The sequence below is a fragment of the Styela clava genome, chromosome 3 (genome assembly GCF_964204865.1).
Source record: "Styela clava chromosome 3, kaStyClav1.hap1.2, whole genome shotgun sequence".
NCBI classification, from domain to species: Eukaryota; Metazoa; Chordata; class Ascidiacea; order Stolidobranchia; family Styelidae; genus Styela; species Styela clava.
Window position 1 is genome coordinate 22529713 of NC_135252.1, and position 19505 is coordinate 22549217.

At 32.3% G+C, this 19505-nt stretch overlaps 1 pseudogene across 1 annotated transcript; it reads left to right on the plus strand.

Moving 5' to 3' along the window:
- The first annotated feature begins 4976 nt into the window (after window positions 1-4976).
- Window positions 4977-12518, plus strand: LOC144420963 (heat shock 70 kDa protein 1A-like; annotated as a pseudogene). The gene is made up of 12 exons (XR_013474805.1): window positions 4977-5065; window positions 5585-5714; window positions 6016-6106; window positions 6661-6912; window positions 7269-7392; window positions 7825-7978; window positions 8141-8288; window positions 8815-8985; window positions 9416-9577; window positions 9896-10126; window positions 10480-10680; window positions 10920-12518. The product of XR_013474805.1 is annotated as a heat shock 70 kDa protein 1A-like (transcript).
- Window positions 12519-19505: the final 6987 nt, after the last annotated feature.

Below are 19505 nucleotides of genomic sequence, written 5' to 3' on the forward strand. Positions count from 1 at the left end.
TCCCTATTACAGAAAGGTTCAATTCGATAAATGATGCGCAATAAAATCTGATTTTTATACGTTTGGCTACGCGGCACTTGGCTGGACCAATATGGAGGTAACTAATTTGGTTGGCCTACTTTACATCAAGTTGTGTAAAAGAACTGAAACCTATGGGCAGGGGTATAATTACTTGGTTGACACGGACAGACCCAAACTCGTAATAAAACTAAAATAAAGAATATTGGAATAAAATTACGGCCCAACTCTAACCTGGTACACATACTACGGGAGTACCTGATATTTCTATTCCAATCTTGCTTTAAATCTCAATTATGTAAACATTCCGTCATATTTGATATCTCTGGGCTTTACCTCATTTTTCGTTGCCATTAGGACTATATGACTAGTAAGACTATTTGCATAACTAAGATATTCTAATCCGACGACAATTTTCTCTTCATTTTACATCTTATTACTGTTCCGTCATTATCAAAATTGTTCATTGCTTTGCTTTTGTCATTTTTAAAATATTTATTATTCCGTTTTTTTTGCAGTTTCACAATTGTTTAACTTTCATTTAGCAAAATTTGTGGTACTCCTGTCGTTTGTGAACCAATATGGCGTCACCGGAGCGTAGTGTGTGTACAAGGTTAGGATTAGCCATAATTTTATTCCAATTTTCCTTAATTTAGTTCTATTAGGAGTTCGGGGACTATAGTCAAGTGACTCCCGTAGTATTTATACCGAAAATGATGGCCTAACCCTAACCTGGTAAACACACTATACTTCCCGGTGTTCGCCATCCTGGGTCACTTACTACAGGAGTACCAAACTTTTAAACCGCCAAAAGTCACCATATATATTGTATAACCTAGTACTATACACTTTAAAACTGGCATGTGTGTTCCATGACCAAAACTGTTTTTAGCTTGAGGTGAATGGGCTCCATTGGTTTAAACAACTTGAATTTGAATATTTTTATTCTTCTATAGTCTAAGATCACGGAAAATGCTGGTATTATTCACAAAGTGCAAATAGTCGAATAAAGGGATGATTTTAAACGGATACTTTAGTGTTAAAAATTTTATAGTACTGACTTCTGTACAAATCTCTTAGCTACAGAAATATAATCCCGTTTCAAATTTTGTCGTCGAAGGTGTCGTTACATCTGTCGTTACAAAACAATACACAAACAAACTTAATATTCCGTAATACATACTGTAAATGTGAAATCACTTATATTAGCCTTGAAGGAGCAACAGGCATATGCAACGATTAACACCACTTTTCTATCTATGGTCCATGTACGGACAGGAGAGTAAACCTCACATTATTTGTAGCCCCTCCTTGCCAAATTTTATTCAAAGCAATAAGATGCGGAATCACAAAATGCCAATCATGCCTTAAGCAAATTTGGTTAAAGATAACGAGAAAGTTACGACTCTGCACAATATTGTCATTCATTTATACCACATTGTTCTTTCGCATTATTACATAGGCAAAAACTACAAAACTAAACAATCAGATGAAGTTTTTCAATGTTTACTAGTATGGTGAAGATATTTACCATCTTGATGAAATAATATGTCTAATAAAATAGTAACTTGCAATCAAAAATTAACAGTGAAATTTACAATATTTTAAAATGTTGTTCACTAGAAAGTAAAAACTGATTAAAAACCTTTGATATTTTTAAACTGAATTATATCTCCCGCCAAGTAAAACCTCAACTGACTGGCTTCTATTAACGAAATATTCCAATGCTATTATTACAGCAGGGTCTATATTTATACCAATTCTATTACCATGTTGTGCAGCCCGAATAACCCACGAAGTAGACTAAACAATGCAACTTGAAACTGACCTCGATTCTACACTTAATATAAATGCAAACTGTAAAATTCATAAATGATATAGTCTTGAGAAGGTTGTGCATAGCAATTTACAATCAAGTCTTTGTTTAAGTCAGTTTTACATTAACAATTGTCAATAATATATTTAGATAATTAATTCTAAACTGGCATGTATTACTTAAAATTAACACAAGTATTCGACTAACCCAATTTCTAAAACTCTAAGCCCATATCTAATACTAAAGTCATACGTTATGCTTGGCCAGAAAAGATTCATTGTAAGTTTTACCAGTGTACCTAAAATGGACTCGTACTGTTTAACCTTTTATCTCTATTTACTCGGTAAATAAATTGTTCTTTTAATTTATACCTACCTAATCCTACATACTGTATTCGGCTTGAAGACTGTATACTATTCAGATTATCTATTTTCATTCATTAGCGATGCAATGTAGTTAAAAGTGTGCTTTGTTTCCTTTGTGATATAAAATATCTTTATAAAACCGTTACTGAGACAGACGTTGTCATCCGTTACACAAACACATCCGTGTATGCTAAAAGTCATTGAACGTCTGCATTATTTTAAGCCTTATTATTATTTTACGTTCGAAACGCGTATAGACAATGCGCACAATGGTGTATACATCATTGGCCAGCATAGATTGCGCGTGAATGAAAGCAATTAAAATTGAAGTATCATCTCGCCATAACCGATCAAGTATGTTATGGGTTGATTTTCAAACAAGAGGTGATTCAGTCATATACGGAAGTTTATGACGTTCGCGTAGGCAAAAGCAAGCATCGAATATTTGTTCAAAATAAGCTATTGTGTAGCTTGGCATATTACTTTGTTTCTGGGGTATTTGGTCGCTTTTAGTTAAGTTATAGAAAGTTTTTATACGTAAAATTTTTTCCAGAGAAAATGATATTAATTCGAAAAGGTGTCAAAGGGGAGTGGCGTAGCATAATTTTGAAAAGATGTTTCGACCTGAAGGGTTATATGGGTCAAATACGGCTCACAAAGAAAAACGAGTTTTTTAAGTAAGTTCAACTTCGGAAATGTCAGGTAATTTTTATCTATTTGCGTTGCAAAGGCTTTACCTGAGTCAAATTTATTATTTATGCACATGACATTGCAATTCCCTGAAATCTAACTTTTGCGAAGCGAACAATGTTTGTCATAAGATCAATAACCAAAATTTTTGTGCTTCCAACTCCTAGAAAGCCCGTGTTAAACAATAGGGGCCCGCAGTTTCACTCCTTCATTTTTATGTGACCCTCCACTATTAAATGTTGCACACACCAAATCTAATGTACATTATTTCATTTAAAAAATTGGTTTGAGTGTAATTGAAAATGAGTGTAAAATAATTGGTTCAAATTGAATTGTTCATAACATTACCACAATACCCTAAAACAAAAACTATGTATGTCTGACGAAGTCTGACCTTGGTCGGACGAAACGTTACAGAAATATAATTGTGTTAGTGTGCAGCAAGACTCTTGAATTATCTAAAATATTCCTTGACAAAAAATGAAATTGTCTTGTGAACTTAGAGAGATTATCTTGAATAAATTGAAAATTGCGAGTCAGACATTCACGTGCAAAACAAAATATAATAAAATATCAAAAACATCAGTTGTAAAGTAAAAAAAACTTTTGCAAAAAACAAATTGTCTTGTATATAATTTGTTAAAAATAATACTTCATCCAATCCTAAGGTTAGCATAGTCAAACATATAAAGCAGTACTAGATTTGGTACTGTCTTTTTCAATTACAGTTATACTTTTATTTTAATTTTTACAAGTTTGTTGACATTGTTTTTTAATTGTTGATTTAGTATAAACTCTATATGACACACAAAAATAATATTTTGAATTATGACCCTCCGTGATTACCCACTGTCAATAACGGTTTTGAAACATAAATTCTATGGTAAATTTTGTTCGTAAGCAATTCAGCTGAAGACAAATAAGCTCGATCTACATATTCTTTGAATCGAATTTAATTTAATAATAGTCTCGCCGTAAATGCAAGGGTTGATTGACTCTTTGCTTAAATTACTCAGTGAACACCCTTCATTTGAGAGGTTAACGGGGTCAAAAATACGTGAGGTTGCTTGGAAATCCAGTGAGGATAAGTCTCACTTAATATTGATCATTTGAATTATCTTAGCAAATACATTTTAACATTTTCTTTTTACTCCTCCTAGGATTACATAATATTTTAACAACAATTGAAAATCTTTCGTCCAGGTATCTGTCGTTATGTGTGGAATATAGTATATGTGTCTCAGGCTATGTATAAGAAAGACGTATAAGCGTAATGCCTAATAGCGGTATCAATATAAAGTGAGTTCCAATTAGTCAACATCGAAAAAATGTTAAAAATATCGAATAACATATGGAATTTATGAAATGTCGTTTATTACCCGACGACGAATAATCACTATAGTTTGGAAATGTGTGTAGAGTAACTGGATGTTTATAAAAGTTGCTATGTGAAGTAAAGTGATGTTTGATCATGCTATAACACAGCATCAGATATTAGTTTAATGTTGTTGTCTCGGTGTAAAAGGATTTATTTATACGATTGTTTTAGGTGTTTAAACTTTCAGGGTTTAAGCTCTTACCCTGAGTGGATAATAGGTACCTTGGACGGGAAAAAAGATTAAAAAGAACCTTGTTGTGATAGGTTTATCAGTCGCATCACTTACCAATTTTTATGCGTAACAAATAGATTTAAAGTAAAAAATGTTGGCTTGGAGAAAGTTATATCTTCCATGTGAATAAAGATTATAGGCATTACAGCCTTCGGCTTTGAACTTAGCTGTAGAGTCATTGGTACTTGTTTGGTAGGCTCATCTCACTTGCTCAATGTGATCAATCGTATACCAAAGTGACACAGATTAGACATGACCGAGAAGCAGATACAATAAAAGCTATTTATGTATATTTATAAAGTGCGATTTGATTCAGAAATTTCGGGTAGGAAAAAAATAACACTTTTAATTTTGTAAATAGGTAGGATAGGCACCCCAGTTGGGGTAAATTTGAAACTGCTTTAATAGGTATTATAGATATATAAAGATATAAACCTATTACAAACCAATGTTAACGACTATTCATATTCTAGATTTGTAAAGTAAAATTACATATAACAATGCCTGCTATAGGGATTGATCTAGGAACAACGAATTCATGCGTTGCAGTTTTCAGGAATGGACAGGTATTTGATTCTGTTTTCATTACGCAATTAATTGGAATAAACTTAATATTTAATTTAAAATATTTTGTTCATTCACGCCCTTGCCACGTTTTTAAAAGACTATGTCATTAGAGTAAAATAATCACTATACCATGTAAGTTTTGTATGATTTTCACATGTTATTCAATCAAATTGATATTGTTTTTGCCTCATAATAAAGAAATAAAAAATTTAATACTCAAGTAAGAATGATTAAATATTTAATCAAATCTCAAAAATATAGCAATATTTATCCGCTATAGTACCTTCACGTACCAAATATCAATTTAGCCAGAATTTACTTTACTTACTTCACGTTCTCAATATTTTATTTTAATTCAAAAAGTTAGTGCTCATTTTCCCACTGCCTAATGAAAGCAAAAGGAAATGCTTATAACATCGTAAATATCAATCCACGATACATTGAAACAATCCAAAAGCCGTTGATAATGTGATAATCAATAAAGTGTTATTTTCATTCATATTTTTTTTCTTTCAAAGGTGGAAATTATTCCTAACGAACAGGGTGACCGTTTAACACCTTCGTGTGTTTCATTTACATCTGAAGAACGTCTAATTGGGGATGCGGCGAAACAGGAGGCTCCAAGTAACTTTGAAAACACTCTGATTCGTAAGATATATCATGTGTTTATTCTTCACGAATATGATTGAGACAATTTTTAATGAGTATATTTTATTTGAATTTGATATTTTTTCAGATAGAACATGAAATATCACTTTATCTACTTGAAGACATATTCAACTTATTGGGTAGTTAATTTTTTAAAACCTGTATGTCCCATGCTTGTAGGTTACTATTTATAACACATTATTAACAATTACTAAAATAAGCATTCTTTTATGGCCATGTCTATAAAACTGATTATTCCTTAATTTTGACCTCCATGTAACAACAACATAAATTTTCATAGAAATCAAACGTTTAATTGGAAGAACATGCAAGAAGATAAGAAACTATGGGGATTCGTAATTCTGAATGATGGAAATAAACCCAAAATACCGGTTTGTATATTTCTTCCTTTTAATATATTTTGTGAAAAACATGCGTTTTTTAAGGAATAACGGTCAAATACCCCCAATCGCGTTATACATCCCTAAAAATTAACGTGGAAATCAGACTCTCATAATACATAGTTGAGCCTTACTAATATATATTTTCAATACCACATTCAAATAACACGTAGCATGTAAATTATTAGTCCGAAATTTGGACAAAGAAAATGTTATTATTTCATACAATCGAAACTTCTACATACCATAGTTTATTTTGTGTATTTGTAATCAGTTGATCCAGTCAGTTATCCCATGAAACAAAAAGAAATATACTTGTTTCTCCACACCAAATTTTCCAAGGTTAGGTTTCTGCAGAATTCTCTATTTCATAGTTGAACTGCTTTGAGTATCAGCTCATCGGTATTTACATAGCGTAATTACTATGCTACATGGCATTTTCGTGGTCACCCGTAACTCCACAAAGGGATCAGTCTATTTTATTTAAGCTTCTGCTTATTTTCTTAAAAAAATCACTGTTTGAAGTTGTTATGATATCTTTTTAGGTTGTTCATTGCTACGAACGAAAAGTATATTACCCAGAGCAAATCAGCGCAATGGTTCTGGAAGAAATGAAAAAGACTGCTGAAAACTACCGTGGCGTAAAAATCACTGATGCTGTCATTACTGTACCTGCTTATTTCAATGACGCTCAACGCAGAGCAACAAAAGATGCGGGAAAAATTGCCGGCCTCAATGTTATTGGGATGATCAACGAACCCACTGCTGCTGCGGTGGCGTATGGATTAGATCGTATGGTTAGTAATAATTTCCTGTTCTTGTTTTGAAATTTCAAGGATTCTTTAAACGTCAAAATAAAAGCGAGTTCCACAATGCCAGGATGAGCATAGCCTTCAGAATTGAATATATACCGGTATTGTTAGTTATATTAGACTGGGTGACAAAATATTGCGGTAAATAAATAGAGAATATATCCCAACAAAATCGCTTAGGTTGGTTTTATTAGACGCATAGTTTATAGCAAAGAATTGTTTGGAAAAGGCAATGAGAACTAAGGGCAATGTGATATTTAATTATATAATATGCTTTAATAAATAAATAGCTAATTACACCCCTAATTACTTATCTATACAAATATGCACCGTTTTGACAGAATGAAAGGGAGCGGAATGTTCTAATATTCGACCTTGGAGGGGGAACATTTGACGTCACGGTTGTTAAAATTCAAGAGAGTATATTTGAAGTTCAGGCAACTGGTGGTGATACGCACTTGGGAGGTAGGAGCAACGACATTAAAATTATATCAGAATATGAATAAACAAATTAGTATGCGCAAAGTAAAAGTACGCGGAATCTTGTTTTGCTTTTTTGATAAAGTTAGTCAGATTTAACTTTGTATTGTTTTACTCAAATATGAGTCAATAATAATTGCCTTTTAAGTATTTCTAGTTCAATCCTGTTACATAGGCGTTTGCGAGACCTTATCTCATTCAACGTTCAGCATTTTTGTATGCGTATCAATCAAAAATACTTACCAAATTACAGTGGATTTTACCCGAATTTCACAAATGGTACTAAAATAAGAATAGCGTAACTACGAAAGTTGTCTTTAAATTTGTTTATGCTAAGATCTAGAAAAACGATACCAACTAAAAATATTACTATTTATTAATAAGAGCATGAAAATAATTTTTTAAACGAATACATAGGTGAAGACTTCGATAACCGAATGGTTGATCACTTTGTTGAGGAATTCAAACGTCAACATGACGTAGATGTTTCAGTGGACAGAAGAGCCTTGAACAGACTGAGAGTTCAGTGTGAGGCTGCAAAAAGAAAGCTATCTGTCTCAACTCAGGCAAAGTAAGTTTCCGATGTTGATAACATTTACCTATACGCGTTAAAATGCATATACGCCATTTAAATACATAACACATATTTCAAGCAGTGCATAGAAATGAAATTCAATCTGATTTAAAGGTAATCAACTTCCGTGGTTTACCAAATGCATGTCTGTATTTTCAGGGTACAGATAGATTCTCTTCATGGAGGAATTGATTTTCGCAGATCGATTTCTCGCGCTAGATTTGACACTCTAAATCAGGACTTGTTTACAAAGACAATTGAGACTGTCGCACAAGCATTGGAAGACGCAAAAATGTCAAAGGACGAGGTAAAGGGAATTTTTAAATTGTTTTAACTGTCTTTCACAACTCAATAGCTCGAAAGATGTGTTAATTGTGTGCAATTGCGTGAATGAATATTCGACATTCAATAATCACAGACACCAAGTTTTGAAAACAAGGGTTTGAATTTGGTATAGTGAGAATAGGGTCACCGATTACGAAGTGTTACCCGATTTTCGATCCTCTAAAAACGTTACTTTACTATCTGGGAAATTTCTATGATTAATTTCATGATATTGTGTTTGAAATAAGTGAACTTTTTAACAATCATTGTTTTGTTCCAAACAATTAGACAACCTTTTGATAATCGAATCTAAGCAAAAGACTTCAAAACACATAATGATACTTTTTTCAATTAATGGATAAATAAATAAATATATATATGTCCTGAGCCAAGGTAAAGAAAGTTGATACTCAGAATTCAGAATTCAGACTTTTTATTATTGCAATATTTTTAAAATTAAAACATATTTCGCCGAACACATTAAAATAATTTCCAACAAAATTATTTAGATTGAGGATGTTGTTCTTGTTGGTGGTTCAACTCGCATTCCAAAGATCCGAGAATTATTGGAGAATTTCTTCAGAGGAAAAGATCTTTGTAGAACTATCAATCCTGACGAAGCTGTTGCATATGGTGCCGCTGCACACGCTGCTAATCTGTCGAACAACGAATCGTCTCCGGTAAATACATCTTAATTTCTCATATTTTAAAGGCGAAATGGGATAGTAATATTACCTCATGCGCCAAGCCAACAGAATTCATTTTTGTTAAATGTTGAAATAAAAACAATGCTAAGTCGGGATAAACTTTTTATTCCTTGCTTTAGGTGATACGGTAGTTAATAATAATTCATTCCTATTGTTTTTATGTTTCTCGCTCAATAAATTTATGAGAAATTACACTGAGGGGTAAAACAAATTTTTACATGACTGTGGAATTCTCAAGTGATATGACCATTTATTGTTACATATGAAAATGAAAGACTCTTTCTGGTTAAAACATTCAGACCAAGAAGCAGAAATATAATTTCTTTGTGTGTTTTCCTCGTGTTATATTCCATTTGACATTAATGTAGAATATCCACTTTGACTTTTTATTTGCTTCACGCAGATAAAGGAATTTCAACTTCATGATGTTGCACCTCTATCACTTGGTGTTGAAGTGGGTGGATGCGATATGTCAGTCATTGTTGAAAGAAATACAAACATACCGTTTCGAAACACGGAAAATTATACGACTACAGTAGACAATCAGAGCTCGGTATTGATCAAAGTAAGTGTCGGTAGGAAATGCACTGGGATTTCAATTAAACTGTAGTATAAAATGGAGGTGACAATTAATTCTGGTAACAATTTTATCCACTTACTCAAGACAAAATCGATTCGGATGTATGTCATGCCATATCACTGTTACTTTTGTCAGTAAAGTTGTTTTATTATTTCTAAAGTCTAAAATTTAAAGTTTGGAGTTACTACATCCATAAAGCCAACGCAATAAAAAGCAGACTACTGTTCATTAACAATATTTAGGAAAATCCATTGTTCGCTTTTTAATCGTCCGAAAACTGACACCTTGTTAAATAAAATAAAGGTATTTGAAGGTGAGCGCGCAGCGACAAAAGACAACAACCTTTTGGATAGTTTTGAAATCGATGGAATACTTCCCGCACCGAGAGGAGTTCCCAAGTTTGATATTTGCTTTGATATTGATGCTAATGGCATTTTGAATGTCAGTGGACGTGATAGAGCTACAGGAAAATTCAAGCAAATTATCATCTCCAGCGATAGAGGACGATTAAGCAAAGAAGAAATTTCGAGAATGGTAATTCAAAGCGTCTACATTTTAAACTAATTCGCGAAAATGTACATTCACAACTCATATGGTAATAATAAAATGGAAACGGACAGAAAGATGAAATATATAGGTCATTCTCATGCATGAATTTACAGCTATTTCAAAACAAGTTCGTTAAATTCAAAAGACCATTATTACCTTCTTGAAAAATATTTCGTTGTTTGGAGAAGTTGAATAAATCTTGAATAATTTTTACTGGTCAAATCATCTCGATTTTGAAACGGCAATTCATTAATGCGATGGTGTCCAGATTTTCCAAAATTTCAAATCTCATTTCGAACTATTCAATCTATAGCCTGATTGTTTTTAATATTTAAAAGATTGCTGAGGCAGAACGCTACAGACGTGAAGATGCGTTATGGAAAGAACAAAGTGAAGCCAGAAACATGCTAGAAAACTACACGTACGCAATCAAGCATTACATAGAAAAGCCTGAAAATTGTGGTGATATCGCAGTGAAGGAACAGTCAAGAGTTGTTGATAAATGTCTTGAAATACTAGCCTGGATTGATAACAACAAGGTATTCATATGTATTATAATTATAATGCGTTAACTCGGTAATATCTGGTAATCTCAAAAATTGATATTTTTCCGTTTTTTTAACGCTTACTGAACCGAACGAAGTTTTTCATAATGTTCTATTTCATATGAAGTATTTTACTTGAAAGTTAAAGTAACTTAATGCAGACAATGCAGAAGATTTTAGGATGTAAAATGCCTTTGCTTAAACTCATCAAACATTTATTTGTCTTTTTTTAGAACACTTTGAAAAAGTTCTTCGAATCAAAGAAAGAAGAGTTGAAATCTTTCTGTCTTCCCGTGCTTTCCAAAATATCTGGTGGGACAGATTTGTTGGAGAGTATGGAGAAAAAGGACTGAATATTTATTCAGTTATTTCAAATCTTTACGGCCCAAAGAGTGGAAATAGATGTAAATACCGGTTTGAATAATGTACATCTTCAATTAATCCACGAGAACTATTAAATATACGATATATTATGAATGTATTGGTAATCTTAAGTGTATTAAACCTATTATAAATTTCTGTCAATAATTTGTGTTCTATTTTATTGTGCTATGATAATATTTACTTTTATTTGTAGAGATCATAAATTGGGGTCTTTAATTTTATAAGTCATGGCAAATCAGTGGATAAAAAGTCCCGAGTTTATTAGGCATAATGCATTACATTGCTTGGTTTTTTACAATGCCCACATTTTTTATAAAAAAAATTTCTTTAAGGATTCAAAATATAATTTATAATATATTGTGAGAATTGTTATTTTTTACAAATTATACAAATTATAAGCACATTGACGAATCCCAACGTCTCCGCTTTTTGTGGAATTTGAACATTTTTAAAATTTTGTGTCTGTATTTGTAGCCTATTAACATACTAAGAATTTACTCAGAATTTACTAAATATTATCATATTTCTTCGGCACTTGGAAGAAATAAAGATCTATATCCTCATAACTTAATCATACGTTTGAAAATAATATGATAATCCTTTACTAATTATTAGAAATAAAAATGTGTGTCTTGATAGCTGATCTTGTATTGAACATGAAAGTGGGATTTCAAATTTATTCATTGATGCATATTTTATAGCCACCAAAGTGCCAGTTGTTTTCGAGAGAAATTAAATCAATAGGCTTCATCGTTTGACTGTTTAATTTAAGCAACTTAATATATATATATATATAACGATTTGTAACATTGCCTTACAAATCATACCTGCTAATCACATTACTGAAATAAACAAACACGGTATATGCGTTACAATGTGAGGTGACATTTATGCAAACAATAGAGGGCTTTAAATATATTTGCAGCAGTTACTTTGTTTGTCAGGAAGAAGAATTAGACGCAGACAACTCTGGATATTGTTTGTCAGCAAAGAAAGCTTGGTTGCGCAAGCTATACAGTAATAAAGTTTAAATTACTGTTTAAAAAAATCAATTAATTTGACCTAAAGCTATAGTAATGTGGATAAAAGATTAAAGTCATTTTTTGTATTGAACTTTTTGATTTAGCAATCTTGCTATAAAAGTATCCTCAGATCAAAGTCAAACTTCCTCTGACAAGCATAGTTCATAGTTGAATTATCTTTGTGTAAGCTAAAAACTGCTTTCGTGTTGGTGTGCGACAAGTCTAAGATATGAAATCACCAATAATAGTGTTAATTTTGCTACATCATCCCGGTATTACACGCAAAGAAAAATAAAATATATAAGTAGATATATAAGTAGACCTAATTCAGAACAAAAGTTTATTGATACAGTTATCTACTGCTTCAATTGATTCATTGAGTGATGATGAAACATACTTAATTATCTGTTTGTTGAACGTTCATATAAATGCACATTTTAAACATTTGTCATTCCATTATAATACGTAATAAAGCATCTACAATAGAAAATTCGTTGTGTTGTTGAATTGTCACTACATGTTGATCAAGCGCTGTGACGTCATTGTCAAGCACGTTGCAATGCGGACTTTCTTGAAAGGCAATCAAACTGTGAAGCTGGTTTCTCAGGACGTACCTTTTAGATTACGGAATTCAAAAGTAATCAGTAATCAATATTATTGCATTAGCATTCTTGTATACTCAAATACCGATCTACTCGAGTGAAACGACCTGAGAAAGATAGGTATCGGGAAATCCCTGAGTATTGGTAAAATAAAAATATGTTTATTTAAAAAAATAAGCTGTATTTTCTGACTAAATTTTTATTGTCAAATATAGCTAATTTTTTTTCAAATACGTGCAACTGAAATCTGTACTTTAATTCAGGTGAAATGGTTGACAACAATATATTTACTCATTACATCATGAAATTTGTCACAAAGAAAAAAGGACAAATAATATTGAAAGAAGCTTGTGAGAAAGTGAATAGAAATTTGTCATCAGCCACCCGAGTTTGGTTAGCTATGAAAAAAAACCTTTGATTTGAAAAGTCATTCTTATTTAAAAAAAATTTCATCAGAATACCAGCAGACTTAGCTGCTGATTTGGGAGTTGAATCATATTCTTTGATTCTTACCAGGAGTGATTTAACCAACAGAGCGAAAGTTTGTTTGAAAAACTCAAATGCCTAGTAGAAAAAGTTATCAAAAGTGATGCGAATGATGAAAAAAGGGTAAATTTATAAAACTGCGATTAAATAGAGAAGTGCCCAATAGAAAATGATAGAGAAGGGTATGACCACAGTATCTATTTTACTGAAATGACTTGTTGCTTAAGAACATTTTAAAATTTCTCCCTGTCGCAAATTTGGCCACTAAAATCTCTGACATGTCAGGGAAAAATCTGGTGTATGGCAACCCAAGCCTATCAGCAACCCTGCGCGAAAACCGCAACCCTCGTATGAAACCTGGAATATTTCCAATGTTGATTAAGCATTAGAGAAAAGGCGTCGCAGTTGTGTAGTAAATACGTTACTCAATAGCATAACTAAGTTTACCAATATAAAAAAAGAATACGTGACCAAAATAGTTGGTGTTTTCTTTGACGTGCCAAAATTGACGCACCATGCATTAAAGGGTTAATCCCAGCAAATTGATTGTTTATATGAAGATGTCTCACACGAACTTTCAACAGTTCAGAGCGTACTTTAGAATAAGCACGCTAAGTTCAATCACCGAGAACATTTACAATAGCCCCAACTAACTATGCAGAAAAATTATAGACGCGGCAGGTGCAGAAAAAGATTCAAAACTAAAGGTGAACATTTGTTCGCTTTCTGATATGTTTTCTGATATGCAAAAAAACACATTTTTAACACTAAATAAACGAACAAACTAAGTACATAAGTGGCAGGTGCAGAAAAAGTGTCAAAACAAAAGGTGGAAAGTTTGTTCGCATTTTGAGTCTTAAAAATATGTTTTTTTGAATAAAAAGTACACGTATATAGTGTGTAGCGATATCTATATAATTATCCCGGTAACCTCAATCACCGTAAACACCTACAATAGCATCAACTAACTTTACATAAAATGAAAAAGTAGGTTTGGTAGAAAGCGCAAAAAATTAGATCTCAACTGATCTGTACTAAAAACTAAGAGTAAAATCAATATCCCGAAAGAGAAGGGAGGTATGTTGAATTTGTTTATATTTGGTCGAAAAACTAAAACAAACTCGGGTGCTTCAAATACCACAGCGTCATCGACAATCAATACGCCAGTCAACCAGTTTTTGCCTGATGATATTATGATATTACTATAAGTTAATTATCAAACTTGACTAATATTATGATACGACTATTCTCCTAACAAATTTTGATTACGTCCTTTGTACATCCGTTTTTCACACAATACAACCTAAAAAGTAACGAAGAAATAATGAAATGTAATAAAATTAGTAATGAGTATTTTGTGATTGTGAAGTACTTGTATATGATACAGTATATAGTACTGTTATGTACTTTCAGCTTAATTAGTAAATGAAAATGTAGCAATTTGGCAAAAAGTTTTAAACAAGTGTCCACTATTTATTTTTAGCCGAAGAGCCGAAAATCATTAACTGATTTGTTTATTAATTCAGTTCGCAGTTATGACATATTTTATACAGGTTATTAGACACGTAGTGGACCTATAGATCGTTTTGTTATTATGTTTTTGTTGTCGTTGTTCTCTGACACATATTAAAAACCCGCTCTCCTCGTTGATTACTGGACGAATTGCTTTGAAATTTTCAGTGATTGAAGATGTAATATTTCTCTATTACTTTTTTCATTTCTAAATTTTGTATGAATTCCATGAAATCCGACATTTTGTTCAAAATTTCGCTATATTATTTTTTATACATTGGAAAACGGATTTTAGTCCGCGGAGTGACTGGTTCTTCGTTTTGATTCTGCAAATCATTGCTACGCATAATTCGGAAATTTTTTGAGGGTACCTGTACTCTCAAGGTTAGGTGGACTAGGCCTACTGTTTCGCCCAGGTTAACGTGTCCATATATTTGAGCATTGCTTCCCTTGTTCAATATGAGGTCGTGGTCGTATTAGCTAAAATTCACAAAAAATTACTGCTATTTAATTTCCTTTCTTCAACAATTTCGTTGCAAACTTATGATTATAAATTACGTTTGCAGCTTTTAGATAAATATCCTCTACAAATTAAAAATAGCACTCGACAAAGAAAAGTGTAACAACAATATTGGTACAATTTATTAGATTTTTCCAGGATTTTAATTTTATATTTGTTGAAAACTGTCAGTATATTAACTTTATTTCGAAATTATAAAAGCACTCAATACTCCCACTTGAGAGTTAATCCGTAATCAATAATGCAGACTTAAATACCAAATAGTTTTATTCAACGAGGATAGAATAACTTTTAACTCTCTCTCTCTCTCTCTCTCTCTTTCTATATATATATATATATGTTAATCACTATGATGCACAAAAATATAGTATGTTGAATAGTTTCCTATTATTTTTCTTAAATTTATACTTGACTTAACTAACTTTATGATTTAACTATTGGGTTAGTGAACTTCAATAAATCGTTAAATCTCAATAATATATTTTGTTAATATGAATAAAATTTAGCTGCAAAATTTCTTATCTTATGCAGTCATACCTAAATTCCTATAAGTGAAAGAAATATCATTAACTGCCCGACATGTGACAAAAGTTGTTCATATTAACCTTATGGTCATTCCAGTAACTTATGTAAAAATCTTGTACTTGAAAATTTACGTTTAACTATTATTATGCATTGATAAATACATTTTGGCAGTTTTCCCAATCTACGTAAATATATAAAATATTGCATAAATCTAATCAAATTATTGAAATTCTAAAAGGATTCCTCATTTTTCAATTTAAGTTTTTTAATTTATAATTCTGTTGACTCTATCATGAAGGTAATCCAAGAAAGATGAGATTCGTGAACGTCTATGTGAGAAAATTGTCAAATATACACAAAGATTGCAATAAAATTTTTAAAAATTTGTGGTGCTGCCGTAATTTAATTTATGATCAGATACTTTATTGAGTTTCTCTTGAGACTTCTTTTGATCATTATTTTTTCATTCGCTTCAATATTCATTCGCCGATATAATTCATATATTTTCTCGCTTTTTACCCAGATGTATGTTGGCCGAGACAAGTGACTTGTCCGAACAATGTTTTCTTCACTTGTGTTACACGAGTGCAATTTTCGAAAAAGGGAAGCGTTATTGCATTATTGCGGGGTTTCCGTGAATGATTAGTCGAGTTTTTGGCGCGAATTTCTTAACAATCACAAAATATTTCACTCTGGAAAAGTATTTATAATATAGTATAAACAAGTTTAAAGAATGGTTACGTTTGGAATTTTCCAGTCATTTTTAATATTTCATTCATGTGATACATGAATTTTTCAATTGGGCTCGTTGTTTAATGTAAATAGTCGAATCGACGTACATCAGCCTTTGGAAGGAATTGAAATTATTAAAGCTCATTTCCATTACGTATACGTAATTATAGAGTTAATTATTGTGGAAATGCTTTTTGTTGGATGCTCCAAAAGTATGTGTACCAATATAGAGGTAACTAATTTTCTTTCGCCTATTTTACATCAAGTTGTGTAAAGGGACTGAAATCTATGGGAAGGGGGTGTATTCACTTGGCTAGTCCCCTAACTCGTAATAGAACTAAAATGAAAAAAATTTGAAATAAATTATAGCCTAACTATAACCTGGTACACATACTACGTCTCGGTGTCCACCATGTTGGTTCACATACTACGGAAATATCACAAATTTTGCTGAAAACTTGTTGAACAACTGTGAAACTTCAAAAAATCGGAATAACATAAAACTATAAAAAATGCCAAAAGCATGCCAGGGAACAATTTTGATATTGACGGAACAGTAAGATGTCATGATTGAAAGAAAAAAAGTCGTCGAATTAGAACATATTAGTTTTGCGAATAGTCTTACTAGTCATATAGTTCCAATGCCAACAAATTGAAGATGTAAAGTACGCTCAGAGCTATCAAATATTCCGTAGTATTTAGATAATGGAGATTTAAAGCAGCGGAATTGAAAAATCCCGCCTAGTGACGAAAGCCAAAAGTATGAAAATTCTGATTTGATGTCGGGTTTTAAACCTGGAGCAGCCCCCGAGTCCAATTTTCCTGGAATAAATATTTCATGAATTTTTTTTTTTATTATGCTGAAAAGGGTATATGTTGATCAGTTCTTGCAACCAAATTGTTTTCTCTATCTTTGTTTTCATTTTACCATAATAATGTTGTGGCATAATGGCCAATTTTCATAAGTGCTATTAGTTTACTGTGTTTCAATTTCTGTGATTTAGTGACTTTTCATTTAAATTTTAAAGCATCAATTTACAAATTGTAGTATTATGCTGTTGTGACATTCATTTTTTTTTTTGTAATTTGGTGACTTTTGTATGAATTTTACTAATTGTACTATTGTGCTGCATTATTAAACTGTTTTGACTCTGAAATTTCAATGAAGTGGCCGTCATGTTCTTCATGAATTGACGAATTGTAGTACATTGTATTTTTGTGACTTTAAATTTCCGTAATTTAGTGACTTATATTTTACATGAACTGACGAATTTCCGTAACATTATTGACTATCTACGTTCTGCATGAATTGTACCTGTAATGTATTGTACCTGTACGGTGCCATTACAGTATTTTGCTATTATTACCTACCTCTCTGGATGACCATTTCATCCACTGTCGGTATTTATAGATGATTGTTTGGGTTAATTTATATTTCTCACTCATAGACAAATCTGTCTCCAGCATTCATGAGCCATGCCCCAGTACGGTAACTTTTATTCAGTCACAACTAGCCAACGGCTTCCAATGCCTTTACTAGCTATTTGAATTATCCGTCATGTAGTTGCCATGGTTATCTGCCTGTTGGCGCTCGGAGTCGTTTTCTTCTCGTGTGAATGGAAATATCCGGTCTCGCAAATACATTCATATGCTATTCGTGTTAGTATTTTTACTCTTATCATGATTCAATGATTTTTTCATTTCTACTTTTACTTTGGTATAATTTAATGCTAGACTATTTCACGAGTGTCGCTGCTCGATAACCACTTCTGGTTTATTGCGACTCCTTTCACCGCGGAATGCAACTTTTCATCTTTTTTTCCTGATCTCGTATATAAAAAGTGTATTTTCGATGTGGTGATAAAATAAACTACTGATTACTAATACTGCAAGCAGAATCTTTAGACCGTGGAAATAAAAGATTTACCATTCTAGGCAATTATATTGTTCAGACTTCTTATAGTTTTATTATTACTACTAGTAAAAAATATAAGAAGTACTGTTAAAAATTGAATTTTATTGATGGCTGCACTTGGCCTTGTATAATAAAGATAACGCAAATAAAAAGAAAGCTCTATCATTCTTTATTGTTAGCACTACAAAAGCATATTTACTTGAACGCTCTGTAAGAGTGGACAACAAATTAGGTAAGTTTACTGTTCCTAGTGAAACAAATGGGACAAGTGGGACACGTGGTACACGTTGGACAAGTGGGACACGTGGTACAAGTGTTACAAGGGGTACACGTGGTACATGTGGTACAAGTGGTACAAGTAGGACACGTGGGACAAGTGGTACACGTGGGACAAGTGGGAACGTGGGACAGGTGGGACGCGACATTTTGGAGACACCGGTAAAGAGACTGAAATATTCACTAAACTAAAAAAGGACAATGGGGAATAAAGTTACGACCTAACCCTAACCTAGTATACACCCTACGGGAGTTTATTTTATTATTCGTTTATTTTAATATTCCGTTGCTTTCCATTATCAAAAAATTCCGGCATATTTGATAGATATGGGCGTACTTTACCTCTTTCTTTTGTTGTCATAAAGATATATGACAAGACTATTAGCAAAACGTGTATATTCTAATCCGATGACCATTTTTCTTTTCATTTCAATTATTTCATAATACTCCGTCATTATCAGAATTGTTCATTGTCCTGCTTATAGCATTTTTGAAGTATTTGGTATTCTGTTTTTTTTATTTAAATTGTTTGACATATTTTCAGCAAAACTTGTGGTACTCCCGTAGTATTTCAACCATAATGGCGTCCCCGGAACGTAGTATGTGTACAAGTTTAGGGTTAGGCCATAATTTTATTCAAATTTTCTTTATTTTAGTTCTGTTGCGAGTTCGGGGAATAGCCAAGTGTCTCCCGTAGTATTTGTACATATAATTAGGGTCTAATCCTAACCTGGTACACATACTACGTCCCAGTGTCCGCAATCTTGGTTCACAAACTACACATAAATGTCTGTTTCATTACCAAAACCGTTTCTAGCTAGAGGCTCCATCGGTATAAACAAGCA